This window comes from Cyprinus carpio, chromosome B1 (genome assembly GCF_018340385.1).
Source record: "Cyprinus carpio isolate SPL01 chromosome B1, ASM1834038v1, whole genome shotgun sequence".
Taxonomy (NCBI): domain Eukaryota; kingdom Metazoa; phylum Chordata; class Actinopteri; order Cypriniformes; family Cyprinidae; genus Cyprinus; species Cyprinus carpio.
The window spans coordinates 26,460,770-26,468,359 of record NC_056597.1 but is presented as its reverse complement, the minus strand read 5'-3'; the positions used below and the strand labels follow the sequence as shown (position 1 = coordinate 26,468,359).

Genomic DNA, 7,590 nt, shown 5'->3' with positions numbered 1-7,590 from the left:
ACGCGAGACTTAACAGAAATGAAAGAACTTCTTTTGACTCGTTCTCTTGTGTTCTGTAGGATCTCAGTGAACGTCACCTGAGCAACAGCAGCTCTTTGAGCAATCAGATCAATTTCAAGCAAAGCGCAATATCAACAGCTTGTCTTTCTAGTCGACTTGCCACCTCATCATCACCATAGTGACCTCTACGCTTGAGCAAACGCTAGTACAGTGACGCACGCCTTATTTTGCAATGATCACCGAGAGATATCTGTAGAAAAATAAAGTTCTCTTTATTATCACAGTATTTTTTGAATGCTTTGTCATTTTTATTGGAGCTTGCAACAACGAAGATGTTGTAGACGGAAGGTTAAGAGCATTTTCGTGCACAAAGTCAAAGGTACACACGTCCACAGAGGTCAGAGGGGTCAGTCGTGTTACTGATGATCCTTTGAGAAGACTTTAAGCATCTCTGTTTGAGAACAGGATTTGTTGCTTGGTGAAATGAGAGAGAAATGAGCAGCTCATCTCAGTTCTGAGAGCAGTACTTCCAGAAGCACACTGTTTTTGGAGAAAGATAAACAGCTTATTTTATTTTGTATCATGCACATGGCAAGTTTTTGTTAACCAGACCGGTTGGTTTGCATCATACCTCGCTTGTTGGTTTTCTTAGCTGATGGAAGAGACTTTTTAATGGCTTTTCCGCTGAGTTTGGGATCCATCTGGTCAGTGCTGGCCTTCCGGTGAAATCTCACCGCTGTCTATAGTGGTCGCTGTGGTGGATTTCATGTTTCCATCTGTAACTGGCTGCAGGTTAGAAAAACACACGATTTATAGCATAAAGCACAAATTGGACTCTATATATATTTTATACATATACTGTAAATATCATTAATTAATTAATTTTAATATCTGAACATACCATTTTGTTCTTCTTCCCAGTACTTCGTCCGTTGCTATTTCCTTTGAAGAAAAAAATATAATAAAAAAAATAAAATAAATAAATGGCAAGATTTAATTAAACTATATTGCATTCCATATCATATCATTCAAAAGTTTAAAATTATGTTGAAAGAAGTCTTTTATTTCTCACCAAAATACTACTGTTTTTATTATTTTCATATTATTTACAGTATTAATATTTTGTACTAAGATTTTATTTTTATGTTTTCAGTTTTAATTTTAATACTTGTTTTAGATGTAGTCCATTTTAATATGCTATTTTTTAAATAGTTCTGTTTGTTTTAGTAATTTTAATACTTGAGCTTAAACTTTATTTCAGTTTGTTGCAAAGACAACATTAATAATTATTTAATTAACTTCATTTCAACTTTATTTCAAATAGTAAAAAATATAATTAATAGTTTTAATTTTTATTTACAATTACACTAATAGAAAAAAACTGTGAAAATTGTGAAATATTTTTACAATTTAAAATGGCTCTTTTCTAAGTTAATCTCTGTTAAACTGTAATTTATTTCTGTGATGCGGCTGAAGTTTCTGCATTTACAGCAGTGGTTACATGATTTTACATCCAGTCTTCAGTGTCACATGATCTTTGCTGCCAGTATTTTTGTGGAAACTGACCCATTTATTTTTCAGGATTCACAGGTAAACATAAAGTTCAAAAGAGCAGCATTTATTTGAAACAGACCAAATAAAATCTTCCTCAAATGTATATTTTTGACACACCTCTCTGGTTGATGAAGGTGATTCGATGGCTCAGTGTGCTGTTCATTAACTTGTGAAGCTCTTCAAGTGCACTCAGGCATCTTCCCCAGCTCTGATTGTTCGGCTGCTGACGGAGCCGTCGCTGTGCTCGTGGGAATCAATCAGCTTGGACAGTCTGAACAGTCTGTTCTTCTCCTCTTGCCGCTGGGAATCAGGTGAACTGGTCATGCGGTCAATCCTCAGAGATCCATCACCAATCTCCTCGTGTCCATCAGAAAGAAGTGTTAGTTGATTTTAATGGATTATTGGCACCCGTGTCTAAGGTTTTGTCTCTGATATTTGGGCTACTTGTCACTGTAATTATTTCATCTAATGCTTTCATCGCTACGGTTTTTCCATCTCCGGCCTGGAAATGTCGTCATTGGTCTGGTCTTCAGTAGCTTCTCGAAAATCCTCGTCGCTTGTGCTGCATTTTCCTCAATATTCCTCTGTGGATCTAGAAGGAAATACCGATACTTTAAGGCATTTTTGAATCCGTTAAAGCACGACTTTGAAGCCACTTTCAGTTATGTGTTGCATTACTGTTGCAGAATTCCTCATACACTCTCAACATATGGTGGGAAAAAAGAAACAAACCATTCACCTTATTAGAAGTCAGTGTACTATCAGAATGATTATAAACTTTCATAGGAGCTCCAAACACCACACGCTTGTCAAAAACTGTGTAAATGCAACAAAACTCAGTGTGATAAATATGTTTTTGTTTTGTTTGTTTTTTTGGGGGGGCTGTCTAAACAGGCCAGTTAGAGGACTATTATTAGTGCCTTATTAGACACTGGTTCAATGATTCACTGTCTCAATGACAAACCACTGACATTTCAAAACAAGTAATAAAGCCTCGTTTACTGAAATCATGTGACTTTTGGCAGTTTGATATGCTCCAGAATACTGGTTTGAAAGAAATGATTTGCAAAGGTTTCAAAGTGTCCCAAAGCAGCTGCTTTAAAGGGTTAGTGAAACAGAATATTCATTCATCATTTACTCACCCTGGTGTCATTCCTAACCTGTATGACTTTCTTTCTTTTTTGGATTTTTTGGGTTATTTCAAACAGTTTCGGTTCCCATTAACTTCCATCATATATAGACAAATGTGTCTATAACCAGTGTTCTTCAAAATATCGTTGCATGTGTTTCACGTGAAAAAAGAAAGTCATACAAGTTTGAAAAAACACAAAGGTGAGTAAACAATGAGAGAATTTTCATTTTTGGGTGGACTAACCCCTTTAAACTCCATTCCTTTGGAGCTCAATGGAATGCAATTTAATTAGTTTAAGTGTTTGCATGTCTCTAAAATTCCCGTTTATGGTTGGTACCAGAATGATGCATCCCCTCTGAAAGGGTCTGTCTCATTTAGTGGCGTACCGATCTAAGTCCTGTCGACACGGAGTTGTTCCCATACCCATAGAAACAAGTCAATGGGAATGCCAATGCACTGAAACACCCTGCAGAACCTTGAAAAGAGAGACATCCCAAACTTCAAACACATCCCTTAAAAGGCCTTTTCTTGGCTTGGACAAACATGCGAGATATAACAGATGATAAATGCCTTTGTGCTCATCATCATTCTGATCTTAGAGGTGGACAGTGACAAACCGCTTGTTCACACTCATGTACAAACACATGTGGAGTCGCTCCTCTGCCCGCAGCCATGTTTACAGAAGTCTTGGGAAGGCAGCGAAGTTGTTAGGACGACCACAGTGCGTCCTCGGTGATTGGTGATGTCATAGGTGGGGTTTTTGGACTCAGAAATACAAAAAAAAAAAAAAAGATCAAATTGATAAAATACGAGTGGTATTATCACCCTCATTAAAGGTCACCAGATTCCATACATGCATATGGTACTAAATTAGCATGAGCTGAATTGTAGTGATTATTTTAGCAGTAGCGCACTTATTATTTTAACAAACACTGTTTGTGCATGTGCATTTACTTTCAGCTATCACAAATGTTCTAGGAATGCATCGTAACATTCCCATTAAGTTATGAAAACATGTTCTCTGAAGTTTTTTTTGTTACATTTTTGTTAAAGGAACATTCCATTTTACATTTTGAGAATATTATTAAATGTCAAATAACTTTAAGCAAACATTCTATTAATGTTATTGGAAGAATGTTTGTTCGTAACATTGAGAGAACCTTGACAGAACATTCTGAGAGCATTTCGGGTTAGCTGCTTTATTGTTGCATGGTGAAGATAATGTGCACAGTGCACATCTAGGTCAAGAAGTCCATAAGACCATCAGAATTAGCCTAAATGAGATCCCCCTGAGGCTTAATGACCTAATTCATAACCCTGCTTGAAACCCCTGAGCCCAATTTTAGCTGGAAACCTGAATGCGAAGGCAGATTTAAGGTTTGCACACACACTGGAAGTGCGGACAGCACAAGACCAACAGAAGACCACAAGAGCCCGGCGCCACTGGACTAATTATCTTGGTCCAGCGCCATCTCTGAGTCTGTAGGAAGCGACAACAGTGAAACTAACATCTCACAGGACGGAGAAATCACAAATGAGATCTCATTAATATATCAAACGTCTCCTCTGCACTCTTAAAAATAAAGGTTCTTTACTGGCATCTATGTTTCCATTAAGAACCTTTAACATACATGTAAACCTTTCTGATCCATGAAAGATTCTCTTTAGTGGAACAAGGTTCTTCAGAGTAACACTGAGAAAAGATGTGCCCACCTGAATGTTCCTTGGGGAACCAAAAATAGTTTTTCTATGGCATTGCTGCAAAAAAAAAAAACCCTTTTTAGAAGCCCTTTTGCAGCTGTCATACTCTTACTACACGACAAACCTTGACTCAGGAGGTTGTGTTTTTATTTCTCTGAAGGGTTGAATGATCTGAATGATTTCTTGAAACATTTATAATCCATTAAATCTTTTTTAGATTTTTTTGCAGGTTGGGACCATAAGGTTAGAAATCAGTGTTCCTGATGAATTTTGGTGAATTGTTAACACTAACGCTGTTTCTTACTGTGAATCAGTCTGTATTGTATAAAGCACTATATAAATAAATCTGGCTAGTCTTGAGTCAGGAATATGGCATTGCACTACAATGCAATAAAAAAAATAAAATAAAAAAAAAGGTTTCTTAATATTTTTGTCTTGTTTTCCATTACAAAACATCTAAAAATTCTTAAATCAAGATGCATTCATTTGAGGAAAATGACTCAAAATATAAAGGCTTGTTTTCTGATTAATCCAAGAAAAAAAAAAAAATATGTCAGTGGAGCAAGAAAAATAATCTTGTTTTCCTTTTGAATTGCTATGATTTTTTTCCTTGTTTTAAACATAAACTCACTTAAATTTTGAAAGATTTTTTCAGTAAAACAAAACTGAATATCTAATAGATATGGCCATTTTACTTCTCAAGTAAATGTGTCTTAATTTAAGAACATTTGTATTGAAAAAACTGGAAAAATACTGAGAAAGAAAAACATTTTTTGCATTGAAATGCCAAGGTCATTAGTTCATTTCCCAAGGAAGTGCATGCACTAATTAAATTTTTACATGGAATGCATTGTAAGTAGTTTTAAAATGAAAGCTTCTGCCAAATGCATGGATGTAAACCGTGAGCTGGTTTTGACCTGTCTCACCTCCATCAGCTGGTTCTCCAAAAGCATCTGGTTCTTCTAGGCATCAGCGGAGCAGCATCCAACACCGAAGCCGACAGTCAGCAGAGCAACTGTGGTCAATAGTTTCCCAACATGCCCACCTTATACATCTCAGTGACCTGAAGGTGAGACCGCCCAGCTGTGGAATGAGAGCTAAAATGATTCTCTTAAAATCTCTTTTAAACTTGATGCGCCTCTAAGATGAGAAGGCTTGTCAAGTGTGTTGCACTTTACAGCATTTGTACTGCCGAGCTTCCTATCGGGTCACGCTTCCACATCCACCGGGCCTTTTTAAAACGAGAACAACCCACACTGACACCGGGGTCCAATCAGGGCCGTCATCCTTCCCTGCCATGTCCAGGCGTGGGCGTGAAATTTGGGGCCGCGGTTTTGGCGCTAGGGCTTCTCACAGAAGGCTCCGGGCGGCTGTGTGGCCCATTCTGCCGTCAGAGGCCCCTTTTTACTCCGGCCCCATGTGGCAAACACATTAAGAAGTGCCTTATCAATTTTGCTTACACAGGGGCAGCTGACCGATGACTTTGTGTCCAGTCCTCGACGGGGTCGTAAAGGGCAATCCCGACTCCGGACGAACGCCCGCCTCGAATTGCGCCAGTGCAAAATAGCCCCGTTTTTTTTTTTTTTTTTTTTTTTTATGCATGTGAGAAGACATGTAGCATGACTTGAAGTGCAGGGACGTGTTCGAACGCAGAAAGAAAAAATGAGAAAAAACAAAATGCATTAGTCACCATTATTATCATTAAAAAATGAACCAGAGATTTACCTTTTGTCCTTGTTTTTTTGATGTCATTCATATCACTTATGTACAGTAGCATTTTTAGTATTTTTACCATAGTACTTATTATATTTGGAATTAGCTTTTATTTACAGCTTTTTTACACAGTATTAATACAGATTTGATTAATTTGTATTTCAGTTTTAATTTTCGTATTTAAAGATTTTTTTGCAACTTTATCATTTTAAGTTTTTCTTCATGAAATAAGTATGGACTGAAATGCAGGATGCGTTCGATGATCAAAAAAATAAGACTCTCATGAGAAAATAAATGTATTGGTGCGTTTTTAACAAATTATTATAAACTTATAATAAAACTATTTAATGTAATTACAGTGTCATGTTTTAAATAAAGGAGCATTTTTTGTTCTAAATAATATATGCAGTTTGACATGTTATATTGGGCAAGTTCTATTTAAAAAAATATTTTTAAACACAAATATGCATAGATATAATAACTGTTTGCCATCATAAAATCTTGTTTTGGGTTTTCTGTAATTACACTAAATCACTTCACATTTATGTGATAATAATAATAATGATGTCCATGAGTCCATGAGTACTGATGTTGCTCACATCACTTATTTACACTATTATTTTAGTATTATTATATATACACGTATAGTATTTATTATTATCTGAATTATTATGTGCTTTTATTATTTTTTTTTTTTTTTGTTTAATATTTCTATAGAGCTTTATTATTTTTACATTTAATTTTTTACTTTTTACAAAGTTAAAAATTTTTTTTTTTTTTTTATTTTTTTAAAAATATTTCATATTTCATATAGATAGATAAAAATATATCTAATATTATTATTTTATTTAATATTTCAAATTATTTTACTATAATAACAACACTGCAGTACCTACAAAAACTGAGCTGTCATAAATGAAAGGAGCTAATCAAAAGCTGGTAAGTTCTTGCTTTTATTGGTTGCCAGGGTGATCTGGGGGTTCTTTTTTTATTGGCCAAAGTCTATTCTGGGCTTAGTTACATTGTAGACCCATTGAAACCAATGGAGCTATGCGGATCAACGGTTTAAGATGCTTTTAGCTTTTGCAGGTCCGCTGTGCATTATGGGGCCCATTTTATAGGCACATGATTTGAGAATTAATTAATATCTAGGACCTTATAGGCAAGAAACTCCAATAAAGCAAATGACTGCAAGTAATAAAAGCTGTAAAGTTTGTGTGTAAATGGCACAGGAAGTGTCAGTTTGTGTTTGCTCTGACCGTTGATGTCAGGAGAGAGGGATGGGAATGCAGTCAGAGACAGAGGACAGCAACCTCAATGGAGGTTGCTGGGAAAGGAGAAGCCGACCTGAGAGCATCCAGCAATTCATTACCCTTTCAGAACACAGTCACCACTTCTGTGAGGCAGCGTCAAAACTCGTGCCCTCACTCTCACACACGCTATCAAAGCAAATGTTTCCCTGCCGTGGCCAAGAAAGTAGCCTTTTCTTG

The 7,590-nt window shown here is 36.1% G+C and overlaps 1 pseudogene; it reads right to left on the bottom strand.

Moving 5' to 3' along the window:
• Positions 1 to 399: 399 nt before the first annotated feature.
• On the bottom strand, positions 400 to 5,673 carry LOC122135776 (annotated as a pseudogene).
• Positions 5,674 to 7,590: the final 1,917 nt, after the last annotated feature.